At 52.7% G+C, this 19,054-nt stretch overlaps 1 protein-coding gene across 2 annotated transcripts in view; it reads left to right on the plus strand.

The window, feature by feature from the left end:
• Positions 1-19,054, plus strand: part of TSPAN18 (tetraspanin 18) — a 188,543-nt gene that overhangs the window by 144,739 nt on the left and 24,750 nt on the right. For both annotated transcript variants that reach the window (XM_081241000.1, XM_081241001.1), the window contains one exon: positions 14,891-14,975. The gene's annotated coding sequence lies outside the window, so the exon portion shown is untranslated. The remainder of the gene's footprint in view (positions 1-14,890; positions 14,976-19,054) is intronic.

A 19,054-nucleotide genomic window follows, 5' to 3' on the forward strand; every position in this document is an offset into this window, starting at 1 on the left:
GGGGCCCAACCCGAGTGTCACCTCTGCGACTCTGCAGCTGGCCACAGCCCCCCTGAGAAGTGAACTGAAGAGGGCGAAACCATCTGAAGCCAGCACATAATGCTGAAGCCCTTCAGAATATGCTCTGTGACTGGGGGCAGGTCCTCAGAGCTATCATCTTTAACATGAAAGAGACAGACTCTAGGACCTCGGGGGCCCCTCAAGCCTTGACGTTCTCTAAGATGGGAAAGTGACGGAGTCCTCCGTGACAGCCCATCCACCAGGACACCACTCCACTCTGGTTGGGGGCAGCAGACTGCAGGCCCCACATACACCTGGTGGCCCTAGAGGGATGGGCCTGCAGACTGGAGGCTCTGGCTGTCAGTCCTTCTCCAACAGGCCTAGGGCTCCTGCTACCACAGATGGGAGACCGGACAGTGTCAGGCTGTTGTTACAAGCCTAGGCTCTGGAGCAGCCCTGCTGCTTTCTAGCTGTGTGGCCTTGAGCAAGTGACTTAACCTCTCTGAGCCTCAGTTGTCACAGCTGGAAAATGGGGGTAATAAGAGCATCTACCACATAGGGTTGCAAGAGCCAGTGAGAACCGAGTGTGGCCCATGCAGCTCTGTAGATGTGCAACACGTTCTTATTGTTTGTTCTCTCCCGGTGAACTGGTTCCTCAGATGAGGGCGGGGTCCCTCCTTCCCAGGTCCTGGCTTCTCAGACCCCTGCCACCACCCCTGAGGGCCAGTCCCCTCCAGGAGCAGCTGGGCAAGTATAACCTCGTGACAAGGACAAGACATCCTGGGAAGAAAGGGTTTCTTTGATCATCACTGATGAAGTCAGGCAAAGGATCCCTAAGTCCATATTTTGGAGGGAAAGGGGACCTTAAAGTGGTGTGAGGTAACTGAAAAGTAGCAGAGAGAAGGGCACAGCCCTGGGCTTTAGAATGCACACAAGTCAGCCTTAATCCTAAATCCTTCAGGGTCTTCATCCTAGTTTTCTCCTCTATGAACCAAGGATATTATACCTTGCAAAGTTGTCAGAAACCTTCAGTGGGATGTATGTGAAAATATATATTCTCCACCCAGGGCCCAGCAATGTGAGTGGGCCTTCACAGAGGCCCTGTTCTAAGCATACTCCATATTTCATTCATCCCAATTGACTGGGAGGCACTGGTTGCCCCAGGGCACAGCTAGGAGGTGGCTTATCCCCACCCCCATTGCCTCACTCGGGTAATGGCTCCAGGATTTTCTTTGGGCTTATCTCTTACTGGAACATTGACCTTGGAAAGTCCAGTATGAGGCCTCTACAGAAAATGTTTCCCACAGGATCTGTTTTCCAATAACATTTACTGTTCAGAATTACACCCAGGAAGAGACAATTGCTGGAGTAATGGCCTGAGGCAAAATTCAGAACTATCTGGCCAACACTCACCTTAGCTCCCGGTGCAGCCCTGCTGCCTAGGTCTGCCTGGATGTGACCCAGGTCTGCACAACCGGTCAGGGACCTGGTGGCTCTGGAGTCACCTTCGAGGAGCTCAGAGGTGCTTGCTCAAGGTCACATGAGCGCCTGGGGTTAGGCTCAGACTGGAGCCCAGGATGGCCTCATCCTAAAGCCTGCTCTGTACACCCACCCCCCTCCCCATCCCTGTGGGGTCCCTGGGAAACCCCAACCTTGCCCCTTGAACTTGCTGAGTTTTCCTCTTTCTTAATTTTTGGGCAGCCATGGGGAAATGAAACACCTGCCACGTTCTTCCTTTTCTCAGCAAGGAGGCTCCCCCAGTGGTCCTGAGGCTGCCTTGGGCAAGCAGGCTTTGTACAATGGTTCACACGTGCAGATCCTCTAAAGTAAACGTGGCCACTGCCCGCTGGGGCTCACACTCCCAGAGTAGGGCTAGGGGATCTACGTCCAGGCCCCCGATGAGGTGGGGTTTAAGAGAAAATGTTTCCAGCCGCCATAAGCTGGTAACCTTCCACCCCTGCAGGAAGTGGTCACAGTAGTGTGTGTGTATGTCTCTGTGTGTGCACACATGTGCACTTGCATTCAGAGAGGGGAGAGAGCGCAGACGGAGTTGAGGCTCGGAGATGGAGAGGCAGAGGGGAAGCCTGGCACTCAGGACCCGAGACAGAGAGAGGGGGCTTAGTCCAGCCACAGAGCCAGCTGGTAGCCGTGAAGTCCAAAACCGAATCCAGATCCCTGGACCTTTTATCCTTATATCCTCTGGGGTTGCAGAAAAAGTACCAATTTGCCTGATTGGAGCCTGGCCTGAAGTCCCCTCTGATAGCCCTCTTCTGAGCACCCTGTCCCTGACAAAATAGGGGACACACAGGCAAGTGGCACCATTGCTCTGTGTGCTCTGCAGGGCAGCTGAAACGCGTGTGAGTGGCTGTGTGGCCTCCTTCACCGCCACGCTCAGACACACCCCACACACCCTAAGATCGGCGTTCACAAGGGGCGAGACCACCTGCCTTCCTCCCCCAGTGTCCTTGTTTCATCGGGGCCTTCTTAAGCTCCGACCCCTTTATTTTGCTGACATTTAGCTCTGGAGGCTACAGACTGGGCTGTATTTACATTTTAAAATGATGAGGTCTGCTCATCAAATATTCAGGCCACCATTTCCATTTCTAAGAGGACAGTAAATGAGTACTCTCCACCCAAAGTGGAGCCAATGACACCCAGGTGTTTGCTCAGCATTGGTGCTGGGAGCCACGAAACTGTGGATGAGCAAAAGGCGCGGCTTCCAAATGAACAACAAAAGCTTCCACTTCTAGAGCTTTCCGTGGCAGCACAGTCCCATCCATGTTCACAGGACCTGCAAGATCGCACGTTCGTTGAGGCCCAGAGGGGCCAAGGCCACGGAGGTAGCGAGTCGGGGAGACACTTCCACCCAGACATTCTGATGCCTTTGGCCACTCTGCAAGCTGCCTCTGAGAGAAGCCCCGGAGGCCGGCGGGTGGCAAGTAACTTGCTCTATGTCACATGGTTAGTTAGCAGCAGAGCAAGTTCCAGACCCTGAGCCCCCAGTTCCCACTGCAACACTCTTTTTTAGTGGGTTTCCTAATTCTGGAGAGCTCCATCGTTTGCCCCACAAGCTTCGGGACATCTTGGACACCCTCTAAGCCCAGATGCTGGAACTACCTGCCCGGGTTCAAATGCCAGCCTAACAGCTGTGTGACTCAGGGCAAGTTAATTTACTTCTCTGTGCCTCGGTTTCCTCATCTGTAAAATGAGCATACTAATTGTACCCACTTCATAGATTATTGTGAATTAAAGGTTAATAGATACAAAGCATTTAGAACGGCGCCTGACACATAGTAAGCACTCTGTAAGTGTTAACTCTGATCACCACTACCATACCCTCCCCAGGGATGCAGAAGCCATGACTGGCTCAGATCCACCCAAACTGCACACCAGACTCCCTGCCCCTTCTAACTGCTATTGGGCCTCAGCAGAGAAGAGAAGAGGCCTTCCAGGCACAGCAGACTAATCCAAGGGCATATCCTTGGCTTGTAATGTGCTCTGCATGGGTCACCTGTCATCCACTAGAGCCTCAGAGAGGGGCCAAGCCTGCAGCAGGCAGGCTGCCCACGGCTGCCCAGACACTACTGGCCCATTAGATGAACAAGGTGGGGCTTTCTGCCCCATTCTACAGATGGAGAAACCAAGGCCTGGAGAAGTTTTATTTTTTATTATTAGTTATTATTTTGTCAGAAGGAAATAGAAATTCTCTCCTGGGGCTCTGTAAGATCCAAATACTTGCTTATCCCTGCGGCTTCCTGGTGGGACCGCCAGCATCCTTCCTGGCCTGTAAATCACTGATGTTTGGTGGCGCTGGTGAACAGGCTTCTGTGGAAGGATGAAGCACTCTCTTTGTCTGAGCCCGGTTCCTGTCTCTGTCTAAGCCTAGCCCTTTCCCTACCCCCACCCCTGCCCACATCTTTCTTCAGGGCTCCTAGGAGCAGCTGGGGTGATTTTTTATGGGGAGGAAAGAAAACAGGTCTCTCTGACTCCTGCCTGTTCGTCTACTCAGGCCCCAGCCCCAGGTCTTCCTTTTGATTCATTTCCTCTCAGGATCTTCTCAAGCCAGGCAGGACTCTCAGTCACGGTCTCTCTGCTTTTCCATTGTTTTTCCTCCTTAACTCGAGCTCCAAATACCTGTAGTCATTCCTCTTATGGCAAGGGGTTGTGGCCTCCCTAATTCGGGCCAGGTGACTAGAATGAATTGCAGTTGCCCTGGGAAGACCCAGTGTCTCTAATATTTACTACCAAGCAAATGTAAGTGGGGCAGTGCGCCCTGTGGGCGTAAGGCTCGGGGCGGGGCTTGGTTCTGCTCTGGGGACAGTTCCTGGTCCCTGGGGAGTGGAGGGAGCCTGCCATGGGGTGGAGGATGCTCTGAGAAGGAGAGGACAGCCTCACCAGTCTGCTCTCAGCACAGGAAAACTCCTTTCTGGGGAGGGAGGATGCGGTTGCCTCTGCGTGGGGGAACTCCGGGATCACCCAACTTTGAGACGCCCCCATCCGCCATGCTGCACCAGGGCATCACTCAGGCAGGAGGGATGTGAGCCAGGGCCAGTCCCCTCGCTAAACACTGACAGGCTGAGATCCAAGGAGGCTCATTACAGACAGGAGAAGACAAAGTGAAATCCATGGGACATTGATAGCACCTGGTGTAGTTCAAGGAGCCGTGAAATCAGCAGCATATACCTGGGTTGAAGCCCAGCTCCAACGGGAGCTGTGTCATCTCAGGCAAGCTCCTTAACTTCTCTGGGCCCTACTCCCCATAAAATACTATAGTCACCTCTGCTCTGCTTGCCTTGCTGGATGGCTATGAGGATCAAGCAAGTGCATAAAAACAGGAGGGCTTTGGGAGCTGTAAAGCAGAGTATTGATGTCAAGAGTTGCATTGTAATTAATGTAAAGCAGGAGGGAATTTGGTTAGACGCCAGGAAGAACTTCCCTACTTCAGGAGGAGACATCAGAATGAGGTTATGGGGATTGTCCTCCTTCCTGAAGATCTTTAAGAATAAGATCAGGGCTTCCCAAGTGGTGCAGTGGTTGAGAATCTACCTGCCAATGCAGGGGACACGGGTTCGAGCCCTGATCTGGGAGGATCCCACATGCCGCGGAGCAGCTAGGCCCGTGAGCCACAACTACTGAGCCTGCGCGTCTGGAGCCTGTGCTCCGCAACAAGAGAGGCCGCGACAGTGAGAGGCCCGTGCACCGGGATGAAGAGTGGCCCCCGCTTGCCACAACTAGAGAAAGCCCTCGCACAGAAATGAAGACCCAACACAGCAAAAATAAATAAATTAATTAATAAACTCCTACCCCCAACATCTTCTTTAAAAAAAAAAATAATAAGATCAGATCAGTTTGGCCGTTTAAAATAGTCTTGAGGTTGGCAGAGGCATTTGCCAAATGACTTTGGATGTCTTTTCTATCTTTCTCCTGACACTATAGTCAGTTCAATCAGGCAGAAAGCAACCAGAGGCCACATCTGTGTGCGTGTGTGTGCCCGTGTAAGTACCTATGTGTGTACCTATATCTGTCTGGATGTCTGTACGAGTGTCTGTGTATTATACGTTTGTCTATGCATGTGTCTGTGTGTCTGCAAGGCTGTGTCTACATTGTTGTCCATGTGCCCATGTCTTGTGTGTAGAGCAAGTTGCTGAAGCCAAAAAACCTCAAGGCGACTCATCATTATTACTAAGTAGTTGGAAGGATTTCCTTTTGCCGCCCTATGCATCTTGGGAGGATGTGGACAAAGCACCAGGGTGAAAAAGGATTTTAAATTTGATCTTTATTTATTTGTTGTTGTTCTTGTTATACAACTTTCTAAATTTGGGCTAAGAACTAGATGAAGAATACCCTCTCTGGAGTGTCCTGCTGAGGCTGGAATACAGGCTTCCCCACTTCCCTGTGATCTTGGTTTCTGACTTCCCTTCTCAAGGCCTCAGTTTCCACATCTGTAAAATGGGGGTGCCTCCCTCACAGGGTAGTGGTGAAGATTAAGTGAATTAGAGCCTGTAAAGCCCTTAGCACAGTGCCTGGCCCTTAGAAAGGACTTCATACATGCCTGCTGTTACAGGTATTAGCTATCAGCGATGTTTCTTGCCTGGCTCCTGATAGATGTAGCTAAAAGAGCACTGGCTGTGGAGCCACCCGGCCTTAGATTCAAGTTTGCCACTCAGCAGCTGTGTGGCCTTGGGCAAGTCACTTCACCTCTCTGATCCCGGTTCTCAGCTGTAAATTGGGAACAATAGTATGCCTGCCTCATAGGATTATAGTGAGGCTCAAAGGAGAGAATGTAAGACCTTAGCATAGTGTCCGCTGCACTGTAGGCACTTAAGAAAAACAGTCCACCTGCAACAGAGATTTCCCTGGACCCTCTCCCCTCCCAATACCCCTGCACTGGAATTCCATGTCTCACCCACTGCCTGGGTTCCTGTTTTATCCTTTCAGACACTAAGCACAGCAACAGAAGGCAGGAGCCCTAGGCACCCTTCTCTGATGGGGCTCGTGGGGGAGGGGGTTGCTCTGGCAGGAGCTGCCCGGGCTCCCCGCCCCCTTACCCCGGTTCAGACCTGTGCCCTTTCCCACCCAGTTCCCAGGGCCCCTTAATACCCGCGAAGCCATTAAATATTTAAATTGGGCTGTGTGGCAGCCAGGTTGCCCCAGCAACAGCCCTGCATATTTTGGGATGGATTACCAAGTCTTTCAAAGGGTCTCCTGCTGCTCCAGCCCTAAGAAGGATGAACCGTGGGAAGCAAGAGCGAGTGGGAGGGAGGGCTGGGGGCTTCTGCTCCCCACCGGGGCTTATAGATGCAGTCACCGTGGGAAACAGCCAGAGGACTCGAGGGTCAGAGAAAGGGCAGGCTTCTCCCCAGTTTTCAAGAGTCTGGACTTGAATCCAGGACTTGTGCCTGCCAGCCTGTTCTCTTCACCTGCTTCCGTCTTGTGGGCCTGTTGTCTGGATTGGGGTCTGAACCCCACTTCTGCTCTCACCAGCTGGGCCACTGGGGGAAACTTGCTCAACTTCCCTAGGCCTCCGTGTACTCCCGGGTAACTTGGGGATAATTCACCCATATCAGATGATGTTGGAACAGTGCTCAGCATGGCTCCTGGCCCACGCAAAGCAGGAGCAGTTATTATATTGATAATATTCCATCCAGTACCCACTGTGTGCCCTGAGGGGACTCAGAGGAAGTGGGAGACACAGCCCTGGCCACCAAAGGCTTATATCTGGTGGAGAAGGTCTGCCAGCAATAGTAAGTGCTGAGGATACATCCAGTGTTCCCTGTCCCTGTCCCCTCCAATCCTGGTGTGAGTATACAGTGGCTGCAGCCGCTGAATCCACACTCACCTTTCCCAGGGGCCTGGCGTTGCCTGGGATGCGTTTTGAGGCCGGCCCCCAGCGTGTGGCAGGGAGCACCCAGGCTAGGAGTCTGGACTGTGCCGTCCAGCCCTGACTCTGCTGTGTGCCCTTGACTCTGCTTCAAGTCCCTTCCCCTCTGGACGCCAGTCTCCTTGGCTGCAGGATGAGGGTGACTCTGAGTCACTTTCTCGGGCAGCCTCCCTTTCCAGCCAGCACAGATACACCAGCGAACCATAAGGATGGCCTATTCCCTCCTCCACTTCATCCTGTGAGTGCCCCCTTAGGAAGTAAGCCCGAGGGGACGAGGCCAGTCCTGCAAGTTCCTTCTGATCTCCACCTGGACTCTGCTCTTTAGTTCACAAAGCACCTCCTTTCCTATATTTTATTCCATCTCAAACCCCTGGGGGAAACAGAAAAGACTGCTGACTTTCTCCCCAGCCCCAGGCTCTCTCCAGAGGCAGGAGGGTTTCCAGAGAATTAAAATCTCCACTCCAGACACTCCAGACACGCCCTGGCTGGTCCCAGCAGGAGGCCAGTGGTGTGGAATCATTGTCCAGCTTTCTTCCCTTGGAGGGAAGGCGGAAGACAGGAGGCTGGGAGGAGGCCCTAAGCCACATGCTGGATGCTGGGTCATGTCGGAGAACCTGGGCTCTGGCTGCCCAGGGTGATGGGGGAGGGACGCTGGGCATCTGACTGGCAGACAGCCATTGGCTGGTTCCATGATTACCCTCCTAGATTTGGGGACCATGATTTTCAGCCTGCTTGGAGCCCTGGCCTTCCAGATAGACCTCAGGGGGGTTCTCACCTTGAGGTCTTTGAACCTGACAGTGTAGCCTGCCCCCCCAGGGATGGATCAGAAGGAAAGACCAACGAGTAGGCCCCTCCTTGAGGCCATAGAATCCAAATCTCAGGGCTGGAACCTGGAAGTTCGAGGGCTTAACAAACTCCCCAGGGGCTTCTCAGACTGGCTGGCTCCCTGGCCTCCACTTCCACCCAAGCTGGCTATTCCTGCCCTGAGCAGGAAGGTGGCCACGTGTGGCTATGATCAGTTTAGGATTCTGACACCCTTCCTCTTCCCTGCCCCTATGGTCCCCTTTGCTCCTGCTGTAAACTTTCTGCCCCTCTGCTGGGGGTGGGGGCTGAGGGGAAAGGGCATCCTCTGTGTGGGGAGGGATGGAGATTGTGAGTGACAAATGGATTGATGAGCCACAGATGGGGTGGGGCGTTACTGTCAGGGATGAACTATGTCTAAGGCAGGAGTGCCTATCCCAGGGTCCATGGATGACATGGAACTGGAGGAATCGGTGAACTTGGGGGAGAGGATTATATCTCTGCTTTCACTAACATTTAACTGAAATTGAGCATTTCCTCCAACTATGATGACAGGCAACAAGCCATAGCCCCATTAGCTGTACTTGTAATGTTGCCACCAATATATAGAAGCAGATACTTTCATGTCACCCCAAAACTGTTGCAGATTTCAATAGTTATCAAATCTATCACTAGATCTTGAATTTAATGAGTTGATAAAGAAGTATTTGCATATTACAATGTTTTTTAAGTATTCTCATAACCATATTTTAATATAATTTGTTTAATCCTATGTATTTTATTTTATGTAGGGTTGGGGGAAAAGTGAGAGACCCTTGCTAAGAGCTCAGCTCTGGGATCAGGCCAGGGGACCCCTGCAGCCTGGCTGAGTGACCTGAGGCAGGCCGCTCACCGTCTCTGAGCCTGGTTCAATCACAGGTCAGTGGGGAGAAGACCCACGTCCTAGGGTTCTTGTGAGGATCTGTATGCTGTTAGTTCAAGGCCAGGTATACAGTAAGAGATAACTAGCTGCAGGCTCTGGTTAGCATAAAGACGAACAAAAGCTTCCAGGAGGCACGCTGGAGAATAAAGAGACAGACTCAGCCAGGTGAAGCAGAGGTGTTGCCAGAAGTCACCGCTTCTTGTGCCAGGCTGGGCGGAGAACCCACGTCGGGGAGAGGGCTGCCTGGAGGCTGGGGACACAGTGACACTTCCCAGCACAGGAGGAGCCACAGAGACAGTCTACTGGAAGATCCCCCAGACCCAGGTCCCCCAGGGCTGTGGGTTCCCCCCAAAGGCCAAGGGTGCTCGTCACTAAATGGGGAATGAATGAAAGAACATAAAAATGAATGAAGTGTTTTCTGATATAAATTGCCACAGAATAACGGTTGGCTGGGAGGGAGCTTGTTCTTTGCTGATCCAGAGAGGCCGCGGGGTGGACACTCTCTGGATCCCATGGAAGCAGCCAGGTTGCCCACCAGCTTTTGGTAGAAGGTGCAGAGCCTTCCCAGAGGCCTTTGCAAATGGGCCATCTCAGTGCAAAGGCAGGAGGATGGAGCCATGGACCCATCCCAGGAAGTGTCGGGGATGAGCGCCTTCTGTGGCTTGAGTCCAGTCCAGGTCCATGGGGCAAGGGGCAAGGATTGTGGCAAGGGTCACTCTGGGGACCAGTAACCCAGAGTCCCCAGGGCCACACCTCTGCAGGATGGCCAGGGCAGAAGGATGGGAATCCTACTTTGTCCCAGCAATTTCTCCAACCTTGGGCCAGGGATTTCATCTCTCTGAGCCTCAGTTTCCTCATGTATAAAACAAGAGTGCCTACCTCCTGGGGTGGTTGGGAGGATTCGATAAAATAATGTGTGTAAAATGCTTTCAGAAGTCAAAATAAATGAAGATGTTCGTCTTAGGGGGCTGCCTTGAGTGGTGGGAAGAGCAGTGGGCTTAAAGTCAGGAGTTCCTGGTTCTGGCGCTGCTGTGTGACTTTGGGCCAGACCCTTCCACTCTCTGGCCCTCAGCATCCCCCAGTGTGAAAAAAGAGAGATGGAGTCAGCCCTCACTAAGGATTCCTTCTTTGAAGATTCTCTGATGGCAGAGGAGAGGGCTTGCGGCAGGAACACGCAGTGCCCAGACCTGGTTCTGCTCACAGACTAGAGACTCTGCTTTGCCAGACACTGCAGCCACTCTGCTTACAGTGTGGAGGCCGGGGAAGGCTGTCATTTAGGATCCGCTACATCCACCACAGGCTCTGCCCCCAGGAGCCTAATTAGATGTTATCCCCCATCAGCTGTGTCCATGTCCCCGTGTCCGTGCTATCACCAGGCACGCCAGGATTTCGGGCCAATTGCTGGTTTATGAGACTGTGTATCTTGGGATGAGGCTCAGCAGGCACCGCCAGCAAGCAAATAAGTTCTCCCCCCCTCAGCTTGGAACCTGATGACAAGAATCATCGTTATTCTGACAAGCCTCAGCCCCAAGTCCTGATGAAGGAACACTTGCGTCTTAGAGTCAGGCAAACCTGGGTCAGTTCTGGCTCTGGGGCCTTTCTAGCCCCTTGGAGCCTTAGTTTCCTCTTCTGTAAAAGGGAATGATGGTTATTTATCTATTGATAATTTGCAGATCTCTTTGGAGGATCATTATAGGTAAATGCCCATAACACAATGCCTTGCAGTATTCACTGAGGCTCAGTAAATGTCGGTCCCTGCCCTGTCCTCCACACACAGGCCCCCCAGCTTCTAGGCTCCCCCTGCAGTCAGCACTTGTTTCCCTTCCTGCCCGGCATGCCCTTGGTTGATGTGGCTGTTCACACTCCTCTTTGAGTACCAGGTTATTAATTCTCAGTAGGCTCTAGTGAGTCCTTGAGGGATGGAAGCCGCTGGTCTCTGTGCCTTGGACCCAGCCCAGTGCTGGCACTAGCAGGTGCCTGGCATGCACAGGAAGGAAGGAACTGGATGTACAGCCGCTCAAGTGCTTTTTCCTGCACCATCTCTCAATACACGCAATGACCCTGGGAGTTAGATCTGAGAATGCCCATCTCACAGATGGAGAGATGGAGGCTCAGGTGGTGAGGAAGCTGGCCCACGTCTTACAGCTTGTTGGGGGCAGAGCCGGTACTGGTTGGGACCCAGGTGAGGCCGCTCCCCTGGGACCCCCTGAGGCTCTACCCTGCACCACAGCGCCCTCACCTGGCCAGAGTGCAGACAAGACGTTTCTCGGCTCCCTCCAGCCCAGATCTACATTTGCTTCCTCCGATGGGGGCTTCTCCATCGTCCCTGTCCACCTGCCTTCTCTTCTCTCTCTCCAGAAAGCATGCCCGGGGCCTGGGGGCAGTGAAAGTAAAAGGAGTGATTTATGAACTGAGCTGTTCTTCTTAATGAGAGAACCCCTCCTGGGCCTGCTCTATGCAGATGGGACTGAGCCGCCATCTGGGGCAGTGGGAGAGACAAGATTAATAAAGCTGTCTGGCCCAGGCAGGGGCCTGCAGAAGAGAATGCAGCCGTGCTGCGTGACCTCACACCGTCTCTGCCCCTCTCTGGGCCTCAGGGCTCCCATCTGTCAAGGGATGGCAGGATGGGGTCATCCCCCAAAGGCCTCCAGCTGTCAGGGGGGAGGATGCTAGCCAGCTCCCTGGGACGCTGTCTGGTTGCCTGATTCAGGGCAGAGCAGCACTGGGTTGGAAACTTTGGAGACCGAGGCATAGCACTCCCTCTTTCTGGCGTCCTCTCTCTTGTGCCATGTCCATGGATCAATGTCTTATCAGGTGCTCTGGTTTGGAGTCTAGCAGACTTAGGCCTGATTCATGGCCAGGTGGTCTTACTAAGCATATGAATGAATCCAGGCCAGTTAATTATAATCACTGAGCCTCAGTTTCCTCATCTGTAAAATGGGATAATAATGATACCTACCTCCTAGGTGAAGATTAAATAAGAGGATGCAGGAGAAATGCTTAGCAGAGTCTGGTACATGGTAAATGCTCAATACTACTAGTTATTATTAGGCTCAATTATCACAAAATTGGAGCAACTAATTTGACTTTGGAGCCATTTAAAGGAAAGATATTTATATCCATTCTGACCAAGCCAGATGTCCATGGTCTGCCCCACACCCACCTCCACTGATAACCAGTGAACATGGTTTGGGCATCCACCTATTTTCAACATATGAGGATGCTGATAAGAATAACTCCCGATGGGAACAGTGTTTCCAAGTGTTTTCCAACGGTTTTCACATCATAGCACTTCACTTCATGAATTCTTACAACCACCTTTGCCTTCAAAATTGAGAATCACAGTTTTCAGAGGAGAACCTAGCGTCTCAGGGAGAGTAGTGACTTTCTGAAGGTCTCCAGGGTGCTGGCCAAGGCAGGTGCCGTCCCAGGCTGTGCAGAAGCAGTGGTGATGGCTGAGCAGGCAGGCATCTCCCAGGCCATCCTTTCCCAGCTTCCCCTTAGTGCAGATCTTCACTGGGTCAGAAAACAATCAGGGAGGGGGCATCCTGGTGGAGAGGAGGTGAGGAGACGCTGGAGATTCACACGGAGTTCAGCACCTCCTCCCCGCCCCTGAGTGAACCTTCTGCATCACCCAGGCCTCTCATCCCAGCCTCAGTGTCCAGAGGAAGGTGGTTTGTGTCACATTCAAGACGACCACCAGCCTGAGATGCTGGGCAGAGAATGGTGCTTTTGGGGCACCAGGGCTGGGATGGGGCAGGGGAAAAACGGGGGTAAGAGAAAACTATGACCCCCTCCCTGCTTCCCTGAGCCCTGGGGCTGGGTGTGGGGTGCATCTCCTGAACTAGACATTGGGGCTTCCATTCCTTAGGCCACAGAAACCTGAGCTCTAGGAAGGACCCTGAGATGGCTTCATCTTGCCCTGTGAGCCATCCCTGGATAGAGTTCCAGCCCAGAGCTCCTTGGGCCTTGCCTAGACCCCGGGGGCTTTTCCCCCGAGATGTCCACCCAGGCGGCAGCGTCCTGCCTGGTAGTGACAGTGTCCTCCCTTCCCCACACCCCCGGGATCAATTTCAGGGGATCTGTCACTGTTCAGATGGGGCTGGGTTTCTGCCCTCTTCCCCCCTCCTGGCCCCCAACACAGTTTTTCTAACATCTTGCCTGGAGTTTTAGAAAGAGCCTCGAATCTCAAGAGGATGCAACAGCTTTGCCACAATTAAGCCTCAGTTTCCTTCCATAAAATGGGGCAATAGTCCACCTTGCAGATCTGTCTTGAGGCTTCACCATAATCATGTGAGTGAATGCAGCCCTTTCCATGAAAGCTAGTTTTGATTCTGACTGCTGGGTGTGGATTCTTGGTCCATCCCTTACTAGCTGTGTGATGATGGACAAGTCACTTCCTTCTCCAGGTCTCGGTTTCCCCATTGTAAAATGGAGGTGATGGTATGATATCTACTTCCTAGGGTTGTTCTTGGCATTCAATGAGCTCACGCATGTAATCATATAGCCCAAAGCCATACAGCAGATACTGAGGCAGGCAGTTGAAGAACTTGCCACGTGTGTATGTTTAGGCTAAACAGGAGTGGGGTACCAGTTCCTGGGGCCTCAGAGAGCTCTCAGGAGGGCCCCTTCTCCTGCCTTTCCCCCCCTCTGCCCATCCCCACCTCTACACTCCCTCAAAATTTACTCCCCTGCACCATCCCCTTCCCGGTGAAAACTCCCTAACTGCCCCCAGTGGAGTTACACCAGTGGAGAGTTTGTCCTCCTTCCTGTGGGTCCCCAGCCCTATTGTCGTCCCTTCCCTTGCCTCCCCCAATCTCCTACCCCGACTGCCACCCAAGTGTTGAGTTCCTGCTTGTTTGTATCTCCTTTTCCTAACACAGCACCCAGTGCACAGTAGGAGTTGCTGAGCAGATGGGTGGATGGATGGAGGGAGGGAAGGATGGAGGGATGGAGGGAGGGAGGGAGAGGAATCTTTCACCTACCGCCCCTCATCCCCACCACTGCTGAGAATGGGAAGAAATCTGAACAGGTGCCCAAGACGCAGAAATTCCCCCTTCCTGCCCATGGGAAGGCCCACTGCAGCCCAAGCTCCCCCAGACCTCAGATTTCCCCTGGAAATGTCCTCTAGCCCAGTGTTTGAGCAGGAGCCGGCTACGGAATCCCCCACACATGTGACAGAACAGGAGTCTCCATCTGGGCCCGTTTGACTGCTGAAATCACACCCTGATTCCCACTGCTGGGAGCTGGCAGTGGAAATGAGGAAAGGAGCCTTCTGGCAAATCCTTAGGCAAAGCCTCAGGAACCCTTTCCAGCATTAAATTTCTCTCCCCTGGGAGTCAGAGTTTCTGGGGAGGGTGTTTGATTTATGGCACTCTGCCAGCACTCTCTGTGCTGAGGCATCAGTGCAGATGCCCAGGGGGCATCCAGGGGGCATCCAGTTGTATGGGCCACCACACCCACCCACTCCTCCCCATTCATCAGCCACGTGCAGTAGCGTGTCAGCAGAGCTGAAGCCCGTGCCAGAAACCACAAGTCTCTTGAAGATGTGGTTCCCCATGTGGCCCCAGCAAGGGCACCCGGGAGCTGCCATCTGGGCAGAAGGCGGGTATGGAGTGCGGGCCTCCCCAGCCGGAGTGCCCCAGGTGCTGAGAGCTTTTCATTAGCGCTAACGGGCCCAGATCAGCAAGGCACTGGCCCAGAACGTGTGTGTCCGAAGGGGGGTCGGGGGTTCATAAGCAGCTCCTTATCAGTTTCCTAGAATAATTGAATATTTTCGCTTATAGGACAAGCTGGGCCAATAAAGGAAATATACAGGAACCCCTCGACCAAGAGACTGTCCCGCTGACATCAGAACTGCCCAGGTGACAGGTCAGCAATTGCTCTCCCTTCCCCGTCCCTGTGCACCCCTGTGCCATCCCCTGGTACCACCCTGTCTCCCCAGCAGACCTTTCTCAGTCTGTCTGTCTGTCCCTTCCCGTATCTCTTCTTCTGTCTCTCTTTCCCTGTCTCTCTCCTTCAGTCTTTCTCCATCTTTCCCTCTCTTTCTGACTTTGTCTGTTTCTCTGATTTGCTGAGTCTCTACTGTTCTGTGTCTGTTTTCTCTTTTCCCACTCTTCCTGCATTTATTCATTCATTCAGACATAGGAATGGAGGACCCACATATGCCAGGCACTGCTCTGGACACTAAGAATATGGCAGTGAACAAAGCAAGTCCATGCCTTTCTAAGCATACATTCTAACAAGGGAAGGAGTGTGCTACCAAAATAAATAAGTAAAATATTGAGTGTGGAGAGTAGCCTGGGCTTCAAGAAACAGGGCTCCAGGCCCAGATCCCTCACTAAATGGTTTTGTAACTTGGCCACTCTCCCCTTCCCTTTCACAGCCTTGGTTTTCACATTTCCACGGTGAGGGTGTTGGGCCAGATCAGTGCTGCCTTACCTTTTCAATGGCCAAGAACTTCTTTTATTGAAATGCTGGTGACATAAGTTATACAAGGGCTGGATTCTAAATCAGTGCTTACACAAACAGTAGTGTCACGTAAACGTTCCCCTTAAAGCCCTTAAACACCTGGCTTTGTTATACATGAAACAGTCAGTGGCATCTGGGGTCACGTTGAATGATAAAGCACCCATCTGTAAGCACCAACCCTCAGAGGCCAGGGGCAGGGGGTGGGGGGCGGGTGCTTTGAAGGGCACAGGTGTCTTGAGACCATGAGAGCCATGGCAGCAAGTCCACGGCTCCCACCCAGGCTCACCCTGGGGCAGGCGCCCACATGGAAGGACAGCTGGACCCACAGCACCTGAACTGCTTTCCCTGAGACTGTGGGATCTGAATTCACACGAGGGCAAGTTTGCCTGTGATGCTGACCCCTACATTTCATCTCTCTGGGCCCCAAGATTTAAAAGATTTTATCAGTCAAACAGCACTGCCTTTACCAAGTCATCATTTACGAAGTATACCTTTCTCCCTAGTTCATGTACTGCCGAGTCATCCATACCTAGCAGTTAGAGCTTCTGAACAACATTGACAAATAGGGTTCCCACCCTGGAGTGGTTTAATGGCTCCAAAACCCAAGACACTTGTCCCTTGAGCCAGCTGGTGGGGAGGGGATGATTTCTGAAGTGTTACTTGAAATCCTGAAAATGGCTTTAGGGGATTGCTAGCCTCGGGGAACCCAGTATGAAAACCACTGACCACACTCCTCCTCCCTGAGCAGAAATCCTCCGGATCAGAGTCCTCCCCTCTCAGGGTCTGAGAGAGCAGGGCAAGGATGGAAGGGGAGGAACCGCCGTGTGTCAGGCCTGGCATGAGCCCTACATACGTTATTTATCATTTAATCCTCAGTCCTCTGATTTCCTGAGCAGGTCAGCATTCCTGGCCCCATTCTGCAGACACGAAAGCAAAGGCCCAGGGAGCTTACGTGATTTGTCCACTGGCCCCGGGGCTAGAAGGTGGTGGAGCCAGGACCCGTGTGACCCTGAAGCCCCACCGTCACTGCCACCCTCCCCTCCGGGACCCAGTGGGCTCCGTGGAATGGGGAAACCTCAGTGGGCCTTTCACCCCTGGCCCCAGGGAGGGCATGGCCTTTCCATTTAGCAGAGACCCGCCCCCTCCGTCTCCTTCATAAGTGCCTTTCGAACATCTTTTTTGAGGAACAGCCAAGCCTTTGTACCTCCATGGGCTGCAGTTTCTTCTCAATCCGCCTTGCAGAGACTATGTTCTACTCTCTTTAGAAGTAAATTAGGGAACTGCGTGGTGATGGGCCAAGGCTCCGTGGGTGGGTGGAGCTAACACCCAGATCCAGGCAGCGATTGGAGGTGCCATGTGTCTGTCACTTTTGTCTGGCCAATTGGCCGTGGAGGTGTGTCCCCATTTTCAGGAGCCCCTGTGGCTGGTGGAGCTGGCAGTTGTTGGTCTTTTGGTTTTAGCCTGGCCGTGGGCGATGACGCAGGAGGCCGTCTCTCTGGCCACTGGGAAATAAAATGGCATAAGAGGTGTGAAGACGGGCCTGAATTTTGGAGGAAAATGGATGAATGGGGCGAGGGAATTAGCATTCATTGAAAATGATGATTAAGAGTTGTGGCTCCAGATTAAGACAGACATGGGTTCAAATCCTGGTTCAGGCACTTCTATGCTGTGTGACCTAAGACAAGTGATTCCATCTCTCTGAAGCTCAGTTCCCTCGCCTGAAAAAAGGGAAATGACATAACCTACATCCAGGAGCCTTACAAGGATGCAATGAGATTGTGCATGTTCCTTGGCACATAGTAAGAACTCAAGGGCAGCCAGCTGCTACTCGCTGTTGCTGTATCATCTACCATGCACCAAGCTCTGTTCTCAGTATTTTCCATACATTATGAGAAAGGCATTATTTTTTTATACTAATTTTAAAGAAAAGGAAACTCGGATGTATGCAGTTCAAGAAGTTGCCCCAGGCCACCAGCTAAGCAACTGGGATGTGATCCTCTGTCAGGCTCCGAAGCCCTCTGTCCACCCTGCCCTGGAGCTGACGCCCGGGCTTCCCTGTCTCCATCCACCCTCCAGCTCACATCATCTCTTTTTCTACCTGCTTCACCTTTGAGGTTGTCAGAGGCTCTTTCCAGGACACACATCCCCTTTTATTGCACTCATCTGGGAGCCCAGCACTCCATAAGCCACCCATTAGATGTAATCTCTAATGAATGTGGTACATAATAAATACAGGTAGCCCGTTTATGAGCTGCCATATTTATTATGCCCCTTAAATGCCAGAGAGCCAGAGAGCCAGCTGAAGCCGGATCAGACCCTGGAGAACAGCTTTGCCTGGGTAGGCAGAGGAGGGGGCCCCAGAGCCTGGCCCCCCTGCAGACTTCTCAGCATCTCACTGGGGCCACCCCTCCTGCCCTCTAAAAGCCCACTCAAGTCAGAGCCTGATGGCAGGAACTGACAGCCCATCAAACTCCATCTCCGTCATTTTGCAGATGAAGACACTGAGGCCAGAGAGAGGAAGTGACTTGCAGAGCTGGAGGTTGGGGCTCCAGACTCCCAGTCCAGTGCTCCTTCTGCCCTGCTGTCTGCCTGAACAGTAGTCCCTGGACCAGGTGGAGCACAGGATCTGGAGTGAGCTGAGGGGCATGCTTACAAGCTCCAGGATGTTGGGCACCTTCATCTCCCTGAGGCTCAGTGTCCTCATCTGTAAAATGGGCACAGTGCTTCCTGCCTCATGCGGTTGTTGAAAGATTCAGGACAGTCACTTCATGGAGCTGGAGTGTGGCTGGCAAAGAGTCGGTACTCAATGAATGTTCTCTCCTGTCCTCTTCCCCCTTTCCAAGGACGACAGGGTCTCAGCAGATGTATGGAGTTGCATCAGCCAAGTGTCCAAGGGAGAGGGGGTCAGCATGCAGTGCCTACGGTGCAAGTCTTTGTCCTGGGGTCCTGATCTCATGGGCAATGATAGCCCAGTGAGTCACCTATGACTGTAAAGTTAGGTGTGTTCCTAGTAAGAGCTGGTCACCCCACTCTGAGCCAGGTGCCGTGGAGAGCCCTGACATAGGATGTCTCATTTAATCCTCACAACACGCCACGATGCAGGTCCTAAATGCCCACTTTCAGATGAAGAAACTGTGGCCCAAGGTGTTAAGTCATTTACCAAAGACACAGAGGTAGAGAGGTGTGACGCGCCAGGATTGGAGCCCAGGTATGTCTGACTTCAGAGCCCATGCTTGGAACTGCCATGTTTAGATGCAGGTTAGTTGCTGCTCCTAGAAGGTCAGAGATGGAGGAGATAGTGGAGGACTGGTGGCTTGGTGTGGGGACCTGTTCTGGAGGAAGAGAGCCTGGGCTTGGGCATGATGCAAGAGACAAGGATGACCCACCATCAGGGATAATGGTTTAACAACTGGTGGGCGTGGCGTGGACCAAGGGATGCTAGCTAAGCAGGCCCGCCATACCCATGGGTCCCCACTGAA

Source organism: Mesoplodon bidens (assembly GCF_964165515.1).
Source record: "Mesoplodon bidens genome assembly, chromosome: 7".
NCBI classification, from domain to species: domain Eukaryota; kingdom Metazoa; phylum Chordata; class Mammalia; order Artiodactyla; family Ziphiidae; genus Mesoplodon; species Mesoplodon bidens.